Here is a 17,926-nt window from a genome sequence, read left to right on the forward strand (position 1 = left end):
TTCAATATCTTATAATAGCCTATAATGGAAAACAATCTGAAAAAATATGTATAAATGAATCACTTTCCTGTATACCTGAAGATAACATGATATTGTAAATCAACTATATTTCAGTTTAAAAAAAAGATACTGGCATTTTTTAGAGCATGCTGGCTAAAAGTCATGTCCTTAACCATTAATTCCACAAACTCTCTATGAAGACACTATGGCACCTTCACTTTCTGCCCTTGACATGTGATTTTCAGAGATGTGTTGCCTATGAGACCATGTGTTGCCATCACCCAGATCTGGGCTTGGGTCCCAGCCATACCATTTGCCCGCTGTGTAATCTTGGCTTCATGACTCAGCCTCTCTCAGCTTCCCTTTCCTCATCTATAATACTAATCTGAGAAAGATAACAGTTTTGTATCTACCTAGTGGGCCTATTGGGAATTTAGTAAGATGATATATACTATACATAGTATGTATGATATATATGTTTCATATATATATGATATATATATAGTCTATGCTATATACTATAGTATATAGTATATTGTTTAAATACTAAATATGCTCGTTGTGCTCAGTCATGTCTGACTCTTTGCAACCCCTTGGACTATAGCCTGCAGGCTGCTCTGTCCATGGAATTTTCCAGGCAAGAATACTGGAATGGGTTGCCATTTCCAACTCCAGGGGTTCTTCCCAATCCAGGGATCGAACCCTCATCTTCTGTGTCTCCTGCACTGGCAGGCCTATTCTTTAACACTAGCACCACTTGGGAAGCCCAGTATACTAAATATATATTTAATAAATATTTTGCTTCATATTTAATAAATAAGTTTCCATAATATTATTTTTATCGTTGTTATCTATCTCCCCTTCATTGTTACTTTTCCCCCCTTCTCTGCTTACCCTCCACATTATTTGAAATAGTACTTAAGGCAAATTTCAGCAGGTGAGAAAAACAGAGGAAAAAATGAAGATGTGAAAATAAAATGAAGCCTGTCAGGAAACTAATACAGAAATGGACATTCTCATTTTGGTGGGTCACAGGATTGACTCTGAGCTTCTTAATAACCAATGAGAAAACGGAAACTAAACCAGTTACATAGTTCAATGCTGTGTCCATGAAATAAAATAAGCTGATGACTCAGGAAAAACACACTCTGGGCAGGAGTTTTTTCCTTCTCAACATGCTTCCCCTTTGACTTGCTTAAGAGAAGCCCTTTTATGGAAAAGTGTTTTTGAATACAACATAAGTTCTAACCCTTAATAGAGGCCCACCCCTGACTGTCTTCAGATGATCCAACAGAGGAGACCTAATACTTGGCCCAGAGAACTAATCTTGCAATAGGCCTTTGTTTCTGAAACCAAAAGTGTCATACGCAGATAATAAAGATACTTGCACACTGTGGTTAGGTTGTTTTGTAGCAACCCCCGTTTCCTCTCTTTTGCAACGGCTGGCTCAGTGAAGCAACCTAAACATGAGCCATGGAGACCCAGGTCTCAGATTGATATAATTTATATCTGGGTCCTAAGTTAATTTGACTTTCCACTTCTACACCTTGGAGGGCTTATCTCATTCAACTATCGGCAAAGTTTTATTGAGTACTTCTTTAGCGCAAAGTCCCTGCAACTGGACCATGCCTGGCAATCTAGGCTTCCAGTAAAGAGGTCAAGAAGGAAGTGCAGATAATCAAGGCTTTGGGAACTCAGAAAAGGGAGTCTGCAAACTCAGGGAACTGGAGAGGCCTGGAAACTTCTTAGAGAAAGTGGGACTAGAAGGATGAGAAGGGGCAGTAAGGTAAAGAAGGCACAAGTGATAATGAGGACTCGGGCTAGGCTGGGCCAGTGGTGTTCGGACACCAGGAGGAGGTTTGCCTACGTGGAGTGGAGGTCCATGACGGGTGAAAGGGGACGAGAGTGTGGATGTCAGGCTGTGCTGTGACGCTAAGCCTGCTGGAGCTGCTCCCTGGCCCCCATCATCCACCCAGCACAGGGCAGAGGGAGATACACACTTGTTCCTCATGGTACCCGCCTTCCCAGGGGATCTTTCAGAGTAACCTTAATATGGGACTTTCTGAAACAATTTGTTACTGGGGGGTTTATGGACTTTTGAAATACATGGTCTCATAGCCACATGTAAATCAATCAAGTCAGAACCCACCATCTTCACCATACACAAAAATAAACTCAAAGTGGCTTAAAGATTTAAACATAAGACATGACATGATGACGCTCCCAGAAGAGGGACTTCCCTGGTGGTCTAGTGGCTGGGACTCCACACTCCCAAAGAAAGGGGCCCAGGTTCAATCCCTAGTCTCGGAACTAGATCTCACATGTCGCGACAAAAGGATCTCACATTCGGCAACGAAAATCGAGGCTCCTATACAACCAAATAAATAAATACTAAAAATGTATATTATATATATTATATTTAGTATATATATACTTATTTACATATATATATATTTATTTAAGTGTGTGTATATATATATGTGTGTGTGTGTATATATATATATATATAGTTTAAAAAACGTTAACTCCTAGAGGAGAGCATAGGCAAAACATTCTCTGGCATAAATTGTACCAGTGTTTCCTAAGATCAGTCTCCCAAGACAATAGAAATAAAAATAAACAAATGGGACCTAATCAAACTTACAAGCTTTCTCATAGCAAAGGAAACCATTAACAAAATGAAAAGACAACCTACAAATTGGGAGAAAATATTTGTAAATGATGTGACCAACAAGGGCTTAATTTTCAAAAGATGCAAACAGCTCATACAGCTCAACAAAAATAAAAAACAAACAACCCAGTAGAGAAATGGGCAGAAGATCTAAATAGACATTTCTATAAAGAAGACATACGGATGGCCAGCTCAACACCACTAATTATTAGACAAGTAAAAATCAAAACTACAATGAGGTATATCACTTCATACCAGTCAGAATGGTCATCATTAAAAAGCCTACAAATAACAAATACTGGGAAGGATGTGGAGAAAAGGGAATCCTCCTACACTGCTGGTGGGAATGTAAATTGGTGGAGGCACTATGGAGAACTTTAAGGAGGTTCCTCAGAAAACTAAAATTACCATATGACCCAGCAAACCCACTTGTGGGTATATATCCAGACAAAACTATAATTCAAAAAGATACCTGCACCTGTATGTTCATAACTATTCACAAGAGCCAAGACACAGAAATAACTTAAATGTCCGTCAACAGATGAATGGATGAAGAAGATGTGATACTTACATATAATGGAATACTACTCAGCCATAAACAAGAACAAAATAATGCCATTCACAGTAGCACAGATGGACCTAGAGATTGTCATACTAAGTGAAGTTATGTCAGAAAGAGCAAGACAAATACCATAGGATAGTACTTATATGTGGAATCTGAAATATAGCACAAATGAACCTAACTATGGTTAGGTTAACTGTGGTTGCCAAGGAGGGAGGTGATTGCGGGAGGGGTGGAGAGGGGGTTGGGATTAGCAGATGTAAGTTTTTATATATAGAATGGACAAACAACAGGGGCCTACTATACAGCACAGAGAATCATATTCAATATCCTATGAAAAACCATAATGGAAAAGAATACTGAAAAAAGAATGTGCATGTATGTGTAACTGAATCAATTATCTGTACAGCAGAAATTAATACAATGTTGTAAATAAACTATACATCAATTAAAAAAAAAAAGCACATGGTCTCCAAGGAAAAGATCTAACAAACCTTATCTCCAAGGGAGTGTGCCTCTGTTGATGGAAATTGCAGGACCCTAGCCTCTGGACTTGTGGGAAATCTGCAGGGTCACTTGGGACCATGTTAAGACTCTGAAATTGGTTGCAAGAATGTTCTTTCCACTGGGGGCAGGGGATGGAAATAACTGTATGATTATTTTGGCATCCTGGGAGGAGATCAAGGAAGTGTCTTGACCCCAATGGGCTGGTGTCTGAAACATTCAAATCACTAGACCACATTTTTGAAAGAAAGTTCCCATTTAGATGGGGTTGGGGGGGTTGGATTGCTGGGCTCAGAAGGCTGTATCTGCAGTGCTGTTATACCCCCTAATGATTTAATCTCATATTATCTCTATCCTGCATGTAAGGAAATGGAGACAGAGAAGTAAAAATAAAATTTTGCTCAAAGTTACAGAGCTAGAAAGTGGCAGGAGTCCAACTTCAAAATTCAGGCCACTGCAAAGTTCAGCTCCTGCTCTGCCACTTTCCTTAGGAAAAGGCAATCCAAAGGCAACTACAAGTGGAATCACTAGGAGACTATCAGCAGAGGCTTCCTGGGCCCTTTTCCCAGAGCTTTGGGTGGAATAAGTCAGGGGCCCAGGCACCTACATTTTCAACACTGCCCCCAAGTGATTCTGATGACCAGCCAGATTTGGGGACCCTTACTATAAAAGAGTCTTCACTGTAGGTCGCCCTGGGTGAGGCTGTGAAGGGTTTCTACTGGGAGCCTCCCTCCAGGCGGCAGGGTGGAGACTCACAGACGATGGCTTCTGATGAGGAAGATGGGGCAAGAGCAAAAAAAGAGGAAGATGTTCCTTCCGTGGAAACTTGTGTGAGAACTGAGATGAGCTCAGAAGGATGTGTCCCATTGTCGCGCGAGAAGCTGTGGAAACCGTTGCTCACTGACTTCGGCTTCCACCTCCAGCCCCTCCCACTGCTGGTGTCACGCCAAGAATCTGAGCTGCCCTCTGGGCAGAGGTGAGGGGGAATGAACAGTCCCGGGCGTGGCTTCTAGTCCATGCTGTGTTAGCTGAGTGAGGATCCCCTTCCTCTCTGTTCACAGACTTCCTTGCTGCAAAATGAAGATGCTGGACTTGGTCCTTAGCCTATAAATCTGTACCTACTGTGGGAGTTCTTAAACTTTGGCCCAGACTTCTTTGAAAATCTAGTAAAACTATCTCCTTAGGAAAAACCTCATGCACTCAAATTTTGGCTGGCAATTTCAGGGAAATTCATGGACTTTCCAAAGCTCATTTGTGAGGCCCTAGGGGTCCATGGGCCCCTTGTTAAACTCTGCCAGTCTGTCTGGAAGCCTCTATGACTGCATTGTCTAGTGTGGTAACCTCTAGCTACACGTGGCCACTGAGTGCTTGAAATGTGTCTGGTCTGAATTTAGAAGTACTGTGAGTATAAAATACACACTGGATTTTGAAGACTCTGCATGAAAAAAAAGAGTGAATGTGTCTCAATAATTTTTATATGGATTATATATTAAAAGAGAGGGGCTTCCCAGGTAGCAAGGTGGTAAAGAATCCAACTGCCAATGCAGGACACATGGGTTTGATCCTGGATCGGGAAGATCTCCTGGAAAAGCTGAATATTTGGGGTTTAAAATATTTTATTAACACTAATTTCACCTATTTCTTTTTACCTTTTTAAAGTGTGGCTAGAATATATGAAATGACCCCTGGGACTGGCCTGTGCCTATTGGGAAACGCTGCCCTGTGACACAACCCTGTCAGCAGAGGCTCCCCACCCTTTTCACTCCGTCAGTGCATGCTTGCTTCACTGCAGCCCACCACTTCCTCTTTCTGGAAGACAGTTAGGAGACTTGGCAGGGAAATTTTGGCAAGCACTAGCTGTAAGTCATGTCTTCCCAACTAGAATAGAAAGCTCCTTAAGGGCAGGGGCATGTCTACTGCTGCTGGGTCCCTCCAGAGAGGGGAACCCAGCAAATGGAGTGATTAATCTTTGGCCACTTAAGACACCAGACTCTCAGGTAACAATGATGTATTGTTCTAGGGGTGCCCTAACAAAGCACTGAAAATTTATTGAAGACAGCACTTTATTCTTTCTTACTTCTGGAGAGCAGAAGTCAGAAATTAGATGTTGGCAGGATCATGTTCCCTTTGAAGGCTCAAGGGGAGGATTCTTCTCTCCTTTTTCCTAGCTTCTGGTAGTGGCCAGCAATCCTTGGCTTATAGATGCATCACTCCAATCTCTGCCACCACAGTCCTGGGCCCTTCTCCCTCTGCCTAGCATCTTCTTCTTCTTTCTGTGTCCAAATTGTCCTCTTCTCATAAGGACAATTGGAATCTCCAGTATGACCTCATTTTAACTAAATTACATCTGCAAAGACTCCATTTTCAAGCAAAGTAACATTCTGAGGTTCTGGTAGACATGAATTTTGGGGAGACATTATTCAACCCAAAACAATTGGTGAGCACTTGTGGTAAAGACATTTCCAAAGAATCTGGTTAGTGATCAGGTATATTTCCCCCAGCATCTTCTAATCTCAAGAAAGAACAGAACACAGACAAAACTCTATGTTAAAAAGATATATCATACACCGCTGTGTTCATAGCAGCACAATTCATAATAGCCAAGACATGGAACCAACCTCAGTGTCCATCAACAGAGGAATGGATAGGAAGATGTGTATATGTGTTGTGCTCTGCTTAGGTGCTCAGTCGTGTCCAACTCTTTGTGACCCCATGGACTGTAGCCTGCCAGGCTCCTCTGTCCATGGGGATTCTCCAGGCAAGAATATTGGAGTGGGTTGCCATTCCCTTCTCCAGGGGATCTTCCCAACCCAGGGATTGAACCCAAGTCTCCCACATTGCAGGCAGATTCTTTACCATCTGAGCCACCAGGGAAGCCCAAGAATACTAGAATGGGTAGCCTATCCCTTCTCCAAGGGATCTTCCCGACCCACAAATAGAACCGGGGTCTCTAGCATTGCAAGCAGATTCTTTATCAGCTGAGCTTCCAGGGAAGCCCTTGTAGTATGTATGTATGTGGTTATTGGTATTTCTTCCAGCAATCTTGATTCCAGCTTGTGGTTCATCCAGCACAGCATTTCACATGGTGTACTCTGCATAAAAGTTAAATAAACAGGGTTACAATATACAGCCTTGATGTACTCCATTTCCTATTTGGAACCAGTCTGTGTTCCATGTCCAGTTCTAACTGTTGCTTCTTGACCTGCATACAGATTTCTCAGGAGGTAGGTCAGGTGATCTGGTATTCCCATCTCTTTAAGAATTTCCCACAGTTTGTTGTGATCCACACAGTCAAAGGCTTTGGTGTAGTCAATGAAGCAGAAGTAGATGTTTTTCTGAAACTCTCTTGCTTTTTTGATGATCCAGTGGATGTCAGCAATTTGATCTCTGGTTCCTCTGCCTTTTCTAAATCCAGCTTGAACATCTGGAAGTTCACGGTTCATGTACTGTTGAAGCCTGGCTTGGAGAATTTTGAGCATTACTTTGCTAGCATGTGAGATGAGTGCAATTATGCAGTAGTTTGAACATTCTTTGGCATTACCTTTCTTAGGGATTGGAATGAAAACTGACCTTTTCCAGTCCTGTGGCCACTGCTGAGTTTTCCAGATTTGCTGGCATGTTGAGTGCACCACTTTCCCAGCATCATCTTTTAGGATTTGAAATAGCTCAACTGGAATTCCATCACCTCCACTAGCTTTGTTTGTAGTGATGCTTCCTAAGGCCCCCCTGACTTCACATTCCAGGATGTCTGGCTCTAGGTGAGTGATCATACCATTGTGGTTATCTGGATTATGAAGATCTTTTTTGTATAGTTCTTCTGTATATTCTTGCCACCTCTTCTTAATATCTTTGCTTCTGTTAGGTACATACTATTCCTGTCCTTCATTGTGCTCATCTTTGTATACAATGTTCCCTTGGTATCTCTAATTTTCTTGAAGAGAGCTCTAGTCTTTCCCATTCTATTATTTTCCTTTCTTTCTTTGCATTGATCACTGAGGAAGGCTTTCTTATCTCTCCTTGTTATTCTTTGGAACTCTGCATTCAAATGGGAACATCTTTCCTTTTCTCCTTTGCCTTTAGCTTCTCTTCTTTTCTCAGCTGTTTGTAAGGCCCCCTCAGACAACCATTTTGCCTTTTTGCCTTTCTTTTTATTGGGGATGGTCTTGATCACTGCCTCCTGTTCAATGTCATGAAACTCTGTCCATAGTTCTTTAGGCACTCTGTCTATCAGATCTAATCCCTTGAATCTATTTGTCACTTCCACTGTATAATCGTAAGGGATTTGACTTAGGTCATACCTGAATGGTCTAGTGATTTTCCCTACTTTCTTCAATTTAAGTCTGAATTTGGCAATAAGGAGTTCATGATCTGAGCCACAGTCATCTCCCAGTCTGTTTTTGCTGACTGTATAGAGCTTTTCCATCTTTGGCTGCAAAGAATATCATCAATCCGATTTCAGTGTTGACCATCTTATGATGTCCATGTGTAGAGTCTTCTCTTGTGTTTTTGGAAGAGGGTGTTTGCTATGACCAGTGTGTTCTCTTAGCAAAACTTTGTTAGCCTTTGACCTGCCTCATTTTGTACACCAAGGCCAAATTTGCCTGTTACTCCAGGTAGCTCTTGACTTCCTACTTTTGCATTCCAGTCCTCTATAATGAAGAGGACATTTTTATTGGGTGTTAGTTCTAGAAGGTCTTGTAGGTCTTCATAGAACCATTCAACTTCAGCTTCTTCAGCATTACTGGTCGGGGCATAGACTTGGATGACTGTGATATTGAATGGTTTGCCTTGGAAATGAACAGAGATCATTCTGTCATTTTTGAGATTGCATCCAAGTACTACATTTTGGACTCTTGTTGACTATGATGGCTACTCCGTTTCTTCTAAGGGATTCTTGCCCACAGTAGTAAATATAATGGTCATTTGAGTTAAATTCACACATTCCAGTCCATTTTAGTTCACTGATTCCTAAAATGTCAGTGTTCACTCTTGCCATCTCCTGTTTGACCACTTCCACTTTGCCTTGATTCATGTACCTAATATTCCAGGTTCCTACACAATATTGCTCTTTACAGCATCAGACTTTACTTCCATCACCTGTCACATCCACAACTGGGTGTTGTTTTTGCTTTGGTTCTATCTCTTCATTCTTTCTGGAGTTATTTCTCCACTCTTATGCAGTAGCATATTGGGCACCTACCAACCTGGGAAGTTCATCTTTCAGTGTCATACATTTTTGCCTTTTCATACTGTTCATGGGGTTCTCAAGGCAAGAATATTGAAGTGGTTTGCCATCCCCTTCTCCAGTGTACCATGTTTTGTCAGAACTCTCCACCATGGTCTGTCCATCTTGGGTGGCCCTACATGGCATGGCTCATAGTTACATTGAGCTAGACAAGGCTTTTGTCCATGTGATCAGTTTGGTTAGTTTTCTGTGATTGTGGTTTTCATTCTGTCTGCCCTCTGATGAATAGGAATAAGAGGTTTATGGAAGTTTCCTGATGAGAGAGACTGACTCTAAAGAGCCTCTTGATGAAAGTGAAAGAGGAGAGTGAAAAAGTTGGCTTAAAACTCAACATTCAGAAAACTAAGACCATGGCATCCAGTCCCACCATTTCATGGCAAATAGATGGGGAAATAATGGAAACAGTGAGAGACTATTTTTTTAGGCTCCAAAATCACTGCAGATGGTGACTGCAGCCATGAAATTAAAAGATGCATGCTCCTTGGAAGAAAAGCTATGACCAACCTGGACAGCATATTAAAAAGTGGAGACATTATTTTACCAACAAAAGTCTGTCTAGTCAAAGCTATGGTTTTTCTGGTAGTCATGCATGGATGTGAGAGTTGGACAATAAAGAAAGCTGAGTGCTGAAGAATTGATGCTTTTGAACTGTGGTGTTGGAGAAAATACTTTAGAGTCCCTTGGACTGCAAGGAGATCCGACCAGTCAATCCTAAAGGAAATCAGTCCTGAATATTCATTGGAAGGACTGATGTTGAGGCTGAAATTCCAATACTTTGGCCAGCTGATGTGAAGAACTGACTCATTGGAAAAGACCCTGATGCTGGGAAAGATTGAAGGCAGGAGGAGAAGGGGATGACAGAGGATGAGATGGTTGGATGGCAACACCGACTTGATGGGCACGAGTTTGAGTAGGCTCCGGGAGTTGGTGATGGACAGGGAAGCCTGACATGCTGCAGTCTGTGGGGTCTCAAAGAGTCGGACATGACTGAGTGACTAAACTGGACTGAGATATATATATATATATGTATGTATATATGAATATTACTCAGTTATCAAAATGAATTGAAACAATGCCATCTGCAGCCACATGGATGAACCTAGAGATCATTATACTAAGTGAAGTAAATCAGAAAGAGGAAGACAAATACCATATGATGTCATTTACATGTGGAACCTGAAATACAATACAAATCAACATACCTACAGAACAAAAACAGACTCACAGATATAGAGAACAAACTTATGATTGCCAAGGGAGGGGGAGGGGAGGGATGGGTTGGGAGTTTGTGATTAGCAGAAGCAAACTATTATATATAGGATGGATAAAGAACAAGGTCCTGTTGCATAGCATGGGGATCTAGATTCAATATCCTATGACAAACCATAAAGGAAAGTATATATATTATTTTTCATGTTCCTTTATATATATAACTGAGTCACTTAGCTGTGTAGAAGAAATCAACACAACTTTGTAAATCAACTATATTTAAATAAAATTTTCTTAAAAAATTTAAAATAGGGCAGAACAGAGTACTTAGCATGTGGTAGGTAGGTGCTGGTCTAGACTCTAGGGACACAGTGATGAATATACACAGTCTTTGTCCATGGAACCCACTTTCTAGCGATGGAGACAGACAATCAATGCATCAGTACATAATATGGTGTCAGGTTGTGGTAAGCAGGGTAGGAGGATAGAGAAAAACAGTGTGGTAGATGTGCTGGATTATTTAAGAAGAGTGCATCCCTCCTCAAACTGCCTGTCCTCTTTGACCCGTTCATTTCCCCCGCGGCGCACTGTGCAACTTCCCAGGGCATGACGTGTCACTTTCTTTGTTCATTTCCCCCACGGCTCACTGTGCAACTTCCTAGGGCATGACGTGTCACTTTCTTTGACTCGTTCATTTCCGACGCAGCACACTGTGCAACTTCCCAGGGCATGACCTGTCACTTTGTGCCTGCTCCATGCCCCACCCTTGTCCTGCGAAACTGTAAGCTCCATGAGGACAAAGATTTGTACCTTTTTTTGTCTGATGGAGCCCAAGACTCTAGTATAGTGCCTGGCACATGGTAGGTATTCCAATATTTGTGGATAGAAATGAATAGACCAGTGAATATGTTTTGGGAAAGAATCTTAAGTGGCCTAATTACAAGAGCCCAGAGTAATTACCCCTTTGTGCCAATGAGATGCAGAAAATAGGAATTCTTTAGGATACTACTCGAGAATGCCAGGCTTGGTGCCAGAAGCAGAAGGGCAGCAGGGAGAAGAGCGGGACACAGAGCCTGCCCTCGGGAGTTCACATTTTATTTGGGGTGAGTAGATCCCCTCCTTGCACAACACCAGGGGGCACCATTTTCGCAGAACATGATATAAGTGGTACCTATAGTTCTTTCAAGATACTTGCCTGCAGGTGAGCTAAGTGGGGAGAGGATGGGGGTGGGTCATGTTATAGAACTCACAAGAAAGAGGGGGCACAAATGTGCAGGAAGTGATAGCGTGGAGGGAGGCCCCAGCCCAAGAACACCACCCGTCCAAGGCCAGGAGGAGTAAGGGTCAGAGATGCCCCTATGGTGCTCTCTCTGCCCATACAAGGCCAAGCCAGGGCCAGTGCCTAGTAGCTGAAGGCTTGATGAGTGGGAAGGGATGCTCAGGCTCCAGTCTTGGGAAAAGAGAGCAGGCTTATTCTTACACCTGGCCTCCTAACCAAGTAGGGCTTGACTCCCCTTGACTCCATTCCTCTAGCTGGTGACTCTTCATTCTGCCTGCATGGAGAAGCTTAAACTCAAAAATGAGGAGTTTAAAAACCCCCACCAGATGCTAGAGTCCTTTCCTCAGGGATTCTAATTCAGGTGGTCAGGAGTAGGGACAGGCGGCACCTCACTAGATGCTTCTAACATGTAGCCAGTTTGAGAACCACTGCCCTAGAAGTCTTGCTGCTGTCCCAGTACTGGGGGAGGACCCAGGTTAAAGATTCTTGATCCTGTAGCTTCACAAACAGAATTAGGAGGAGTCTGTGAACTTGCATGGAAATAGATCACATCTTAATATTCACCAACCTCTAACTGGAGTTGAGCATTTTCTCTCATTATGGATGTGGATGTCAAGCAAGAGTCAACTGTGCCTGTGACTTTGTCACCCATAACAGTCACAGATATTGTCATATCAATTTATGGTTGTTGAGGGTATCTCGACATACAAGTTCATCTCTACTTCAAAATTAAGGTAAGTATTAGACTTGCCTTAGACTGGGTTATTTAATGTATTCATATAGATGCACGTGTAACATACATTTACATCTACATCACAGTGTTAAAAGTATTTTGATTACTGGTATTCTGTATGATCATTTCCATTGAAACTCTATGTATATTATATGCATTTTTTTAACATTATTCTGGGAGGGGGCCCATAGGGTCTCTCAGATGGCCAAAGGGATCCTTGATCAAGGCAAACCTTCAGAGGAAGGTCCCTGCTTATCCCAGAGGAGAATCAAGTGGCATGTATTAGAAACAGTAACTCGATCTCTTGTCCTATGTGGCCCTCCAGCAAAAGTCATGCCATTCATGGTCAGGGCTGTCTGACTGCCCTTGGGGTGGGCACCCCAGCTCATTCACCCCATTTCCCCTCTCTAGGCAAAAGTGCCCCTTTGCCCCACCTTGGCAGCCCTGAAGGAGGCCTGTCTATTGGTGCTAGTCTGAGGCTGTTCTTTCTGTCATGATGGCCCATTGCAGAGGGGGCAACCCAGACATCTAGGCAACAAGAAGAGCTTGGACTGGAGGAGAGCAATTGTTCCCTGAGCCTTGGCTAGTGCGTGTTGACCACTGGCTCCCAGCTGCCTTCTCACCACTCCTTCTTGCCCCTGTTATTAGTGTAGTAATCAGCCAGACGGAGGAAAGGGGAGACCCACTGATTTAGAGCCCTTCTTCACTTCAGCAGACAGAGGGCATCCAAGCCTGAGCCAGAGCTCCTGCCCCTCAGGAGCTCGCAGTCTGGCAAGGGAATCAGAGCAAAGAACTCAGAGTAGGAAGAGATTAAAATCTTACAGCCTACATGGACCTACTGTCTAGCACAGGGAACTCTACTCAGGATTCTGTAATAACCTGTATGGGAAAACAATCTGCAAAAGAGTGAATAAATGTATATGTATAACTGAATCACTATGCTGAATACCGGAAACTAATACAACTTTGTAAATCAACTATACTGCAATAAAATTTTTTTTAATTAAAAAAAAAAAACACGTTTAAAGGTTTGGAGGTGAAGTCTGATCTAAGTGAATGGAACAAATTGAAAACAACTAAGTTGTGCTCGCTTCAGCAGCACATATACTAAAATTGGAACGATACAGAGAAGATTAGCATGGCCCCTGCGCAAGGATGACACGCAAATTCGTGAAGCGTTCCATATTTTTAATATACAAGCAACTCCTGCAGCTCAATTCCAGAAAAATAAATGACCCAATCAAAAAATGGGCCAAAGAACTAAACAGACATTTCTCCAAAGAAGACATACAGATGGCTAACAAACACATGAAAAGATGCTCAACATCACTCATTATTAGAGAAATGCAAATCAAAACCACAATGAGGTACCATTACACGCCAGTCAGGATGGCTGCTATCCAAAAGTCTACAAGCAATAAATGCTGGAGAGGGTGTGGAGAAAAGGGAACCCTATTACACTGTTGGTGGGAATGCAAACTAGTATAGCCGCTATGGAAAACAGTGTGGAGATTTCTTAAAAAACTGGAAATAGAACTGCCATATGACCCAGCAATCCCACTTCTGGACATACACACTGAGGAAACCAGATCTGAAAGAGACATGTGCACCCCAATGTTCATCGCAGCACTGTTTATAATAGCCAGGACATGGAAGCAACCTAGATGCCCATCAGCAGATGAATGGATAAGGAAGCTGTGGTACATATACACCATGGAATATTACTCAGCCATTAAAAAGAATTCATTTGAACCAGTCCTAATGAGATGGATGAAGCTGGAGCCCATTATACAGAGTGAAGTAAGCCAGAAAGATAAAGAACATTACAGCATACTGACACATGTATATGGAATTTAGAAAGGTGATAACGATAACCCTATATGCAGAACAGAAAAAGAGACACAGAAATACAGAACAGACTTTTGAACTTTGTGGGAGAATGTGAGGGTGGGATATTTCAAAAGAACAGCATGTATACTATCTATGGTGAAACAGATCACCAGCCCAGGTGGGATGCACGAGACAAGTGCTCCGGCCTGGTGCACTGGGAAGACCCAGAGGAATTGGGTGGAGAGGGAGGTGGGAGGGGGGATCGGGATTGGGAATACATGTAAATCCATGGCTGATTCATATCAATGTATGACAAAACCCACTGGAAAAAAAAATAATAATAATAAAAAAAAAAAAAGAAAAAGAAAACAACTAAGTTAATTTTAAATGGTGCTTCCTGGGCTGTTGGTGGGTTGCTCAGCGGGGCTGAGCTGGTTTAGATGAAGTGAAAAGTAGAGGCGCAGGTAAGAGCTGGAAAGAGGAGTCTGGGCCCACTTCCTGGGCTGCCGAGCTCTTGCTGAGAAGACACCATTTCCAGGCAGCCTCAATGCAAAAGCCTTTGGCCTACTTTCCATTCAGGTTTCGGCAAAGGCAAACACTCTGGTTCACCGTGGTTTGGTTCTTGTAAAGACCCTGAATATTTTCTCTGCTTGAGGAGGAAGGTGTAGGATGAGAATAGGCTAGCGTGTTAGCTGCCCAGATCATGGCAGTGTTCCTGGGGTGCATGCCCCATCCTGCGGACATGTACACTGTGGACAGTAGTGACCAGTCAGTGGGAGCTGGCAGTTTCACCGTGGGGGAACTTGAATTCTTGGCTCTGCAGTCAAAAGCAAGGCTCTGTTAAACAAAAAGAATACTAATTGTGGGTGGCAGGCATCGCAGGTGGGGGGGGGGGGGCGGGGAGCGAGCGGGGATCACTGAGACAAGAGCCTGCATAAAACCCTGTCCAATGACAAGGCCTGGAAATGGCACACAGGGCACCCAGAGTCAGAGAACAGGGCCCTCAGACACAACTTCATCCACATGAGGTCAGGGAATTATTTTAGTCCCTGGAGAAAATTACAGACGTTTCTTCCTAGGAGAGTGCATGTGTACCGTATAAATCTGCACAGCATTCAGAGGTTCTTAACCAAAAGGTGGAAACCCCCTGTTTTCAGGAGAAAGACATAAAGCCAGAGGAGCAGAGTGACTGCCCCACAACCCATTGTACAGCTGGTGGCAGAGCCAGAACCCCAGGTCTGATGCCCTTCCCCTTCCCGACATTGTCTCCTTTGGAGGGTAACTGGGTTGGAGGGCAGGCCACCCATCTGGTTCCACACTACATCCAGAATGCTACTTGGTAAGAATACACACAGGATACTATGGGCACCAAAGGTGGCAGAGGCTTCTAGTTCCCCCCAGTTCTCATCTTCTCTCTGAATTCTTGATTCTACTGCAAAGGACCAATAAGTTTTCTCTGTGAGGCATAACCTGGGGATATTATAAAGAGTCTTCTAGCCTCCTCTGTATTCAATACCTTCCTCCTCAAGCAGAGAAAGTTTTCAGAATTTTCACAAGAACCAAACTATGGTGACCCCACAGTGTTCTCCTTGCTGAAAACTGGAAGGAAAGTGGGCCAAAGGTTCTATGCCTAGGGTGCCTGGAAGTAGTGTTTTCTCAGAATGAGCTGAGCAGCAGAAGGCAGACTCTTTCCCCCAACATGCCCGGCAAGGCACAGAGGATGCTGGTGACAAGGGGAACCTGCTGCAAAAAGAGAGGCTCACCCACAATCTCTCAACTTCCTCTACCTACAAACAAGGAGGAAAGGGTAGGTAATGTGCTTCTAGTGAGCTAATCCCTCCCAGGGTTGGGGCTGATTTCCAAAGGGTTCAAGAGTGATTCAGGCTGCAGGTATCTGAGACTTGCATTCAAGAATGCTGTGCCCAGAGGCCCTGGATTTTCTGAATCAATGTTCGTTTCAGCTTTGCTATTTCCCTTCAGTTGTGTGTCCTGGTTATTGATTCAGAAAACACATCATTACAAAGGCTGGGGCAAAGCCTTGTGGTGTCTACTGTGGGCAGGGCTCAGCAGTCTACATAGGAGTCTGGATTTGAGAGTTCTGTCCCCAGTGTTCACTCTTCAGGTTTTATTGGTTTCTGTGTAATATCAGTTCATTGTGGACCAATTCATTCCTCTTCTCTCTTTCTCTCTTTTCTTCTGTTTTGCCTAATTTTAGCCACTACCAAAGGGAAGTCAACTCTCTCTTCCTGTCACCAACCAATCAATTTTTTATTTCATGGTCAAATTGACAAATTTGGGGCAAAATACATATTCCTGTAGAGTCTGTCTGATTCATGAAGAGTCTATCTTAGAGAATATTTAAAAAGAGGAATCTAGGTGAGACAGATTTATAATTGGCTTGTCTCTTAACTAATCTGGAGTCTTAGAAGAGTTCATTAAAGAGAAAACTCTCCTTAAGTTTTCTTAAGTCATTAGAAATGCCACTCCAACCACTCTCAACCCTGGATCTATATTTGCACAATTTATTTGCTCTATCTCAGGAGTTTACTAAGTAAAAGTGAATTTCAGGTCCACCCCTGCCAAAATGAATAAGATTTCTCTGAGTCCAGAATTCTATTTGGGGGCTCCTTCTGTGCAAATTTCTCCTGGCTGTAAGAGCCTCTGAATTCAAAACAGACATGAAGCAGAAGCTGCCATAGCCTCTTTTCAACCTCCCAGCTACCGTGGTAAGACTCGCAGGATTAATAATCCTCACACGGCTCCTGCCTCTCAAAATTGCCACAGAAAAAAATTGGAAAGCCACTTAAAAAAAAAAAAAGTGTGTGTGTGTATAATTTTTACTTTTGAATTCTTGCTCATTGCAATAGAAAAATTCTGTGCCCACTTTTTATACAAATAAGCAGCTTATCCTTAATAAAGCCCATCTGAAGAAAAGACACTTTTCAATGGCAAACATGGTGTTGTGCTTCACATGCTTCCGAAGATTAAATATGGGACGTGCACTGCCGGTCTGGGGTCTCCTTGGCAGGGCACCACTGAGTTGGAGGAATTTTTAATGTCCTCTGTTGTAACTCTTAAGTAATGTGTTAAAGCCAATCCAGGAAACTTCCTAGGAACAAAGCACGATTTAGGAGTTATAGTATTTCTCGGACTTATGGGCTAATGGCGCCTGGCAGTTTGAGAATTACACAATCTCTGCTCACATGCATTTCTTAAGAATTCGCTGGACATAGTTAAATGAATACTTCTTGTTCGTGTTGGCACTTGATAAAAATAGCAAAAGGAGCATCTATGACGTTGGGAAAGGAAAACAGTCCAAACAGCAAATTCTGTTCCACTCAACCCCATGTACATGATAGCGATCAGAGGACATCTCTGACAGCTCATTTTCCTCCTGACATTTTTGTACTTCCTGTACGCAGCTGCCTCTGCTGGGCATGCGGCCCCTTCGGGGCTCCAACTCCTCCGGCAGCACTGCCATGATGAGAGTGCTGGCAAGCACGGCTGCTGGAGTCTTTCTGGCACAAACAAGGGACTTCTGCTGCTCACTATAGATCCACCACAGCTCTGAGAGGCCGCTCCCCCACCAGACACATACATTTCATGGATGAGACAAGGAGGCTCAACAACCCGCCCAGGGCAGGCCACTCTAGGTGGAGGAGCAGAGCTCAGGGCCAGGTCTGTCTGGCTCCCCAGCCTGCACTCCTATAGCCCTACCACCCACTCTATGACTAGGCCTCCATTTGTTTTCCTTACCAAAATGTTTTTGAGCAGTGCAGAAGTGAGAAAGCCTGGCTTCAAGAAGCCCACAATCTGGTTAAGGAGAACAAATGAATAGACGACAAAGCTTTTCCTTCTCTGTACTATGAGGAACCTGGTATCCAGGGATTCTA

The 17,926-nt window shown here is 43.1% G+C and overlaps 1 non-coding gene across 1 annotated transcript; it reads left to right on the plus strand.

The window, feature by feature from the left end:
* Positions 1–13,286: 13,286 nt before the first annotated feature.
* Positions 13,287–13,393, plus strand: LOC133070823 (U6 spliceosomal RNA). The gene has a single exon (XR_009696227.1). It is a non-coding gene; the product is annotated as a U6 spliceosomal RNA (small nuclear RNA).
* Positions 13,394–17,926: the final 4,533 nt, after the last annotated feature.

The sequence above is a fragment of the Dama dama genome, chromosome 15 (assembly GCF_033118175.1).
Source record: "Dama dama isolate Ldn47 chromosome 15, ASM3311817v1, whole genome shotgun sequence".
NCBI classification, from domain to species: Eukaryota; Metazoa; Chordata; class Mammalia; order Artiodactyla; family Cervidae; genus Dama; species Dama dama.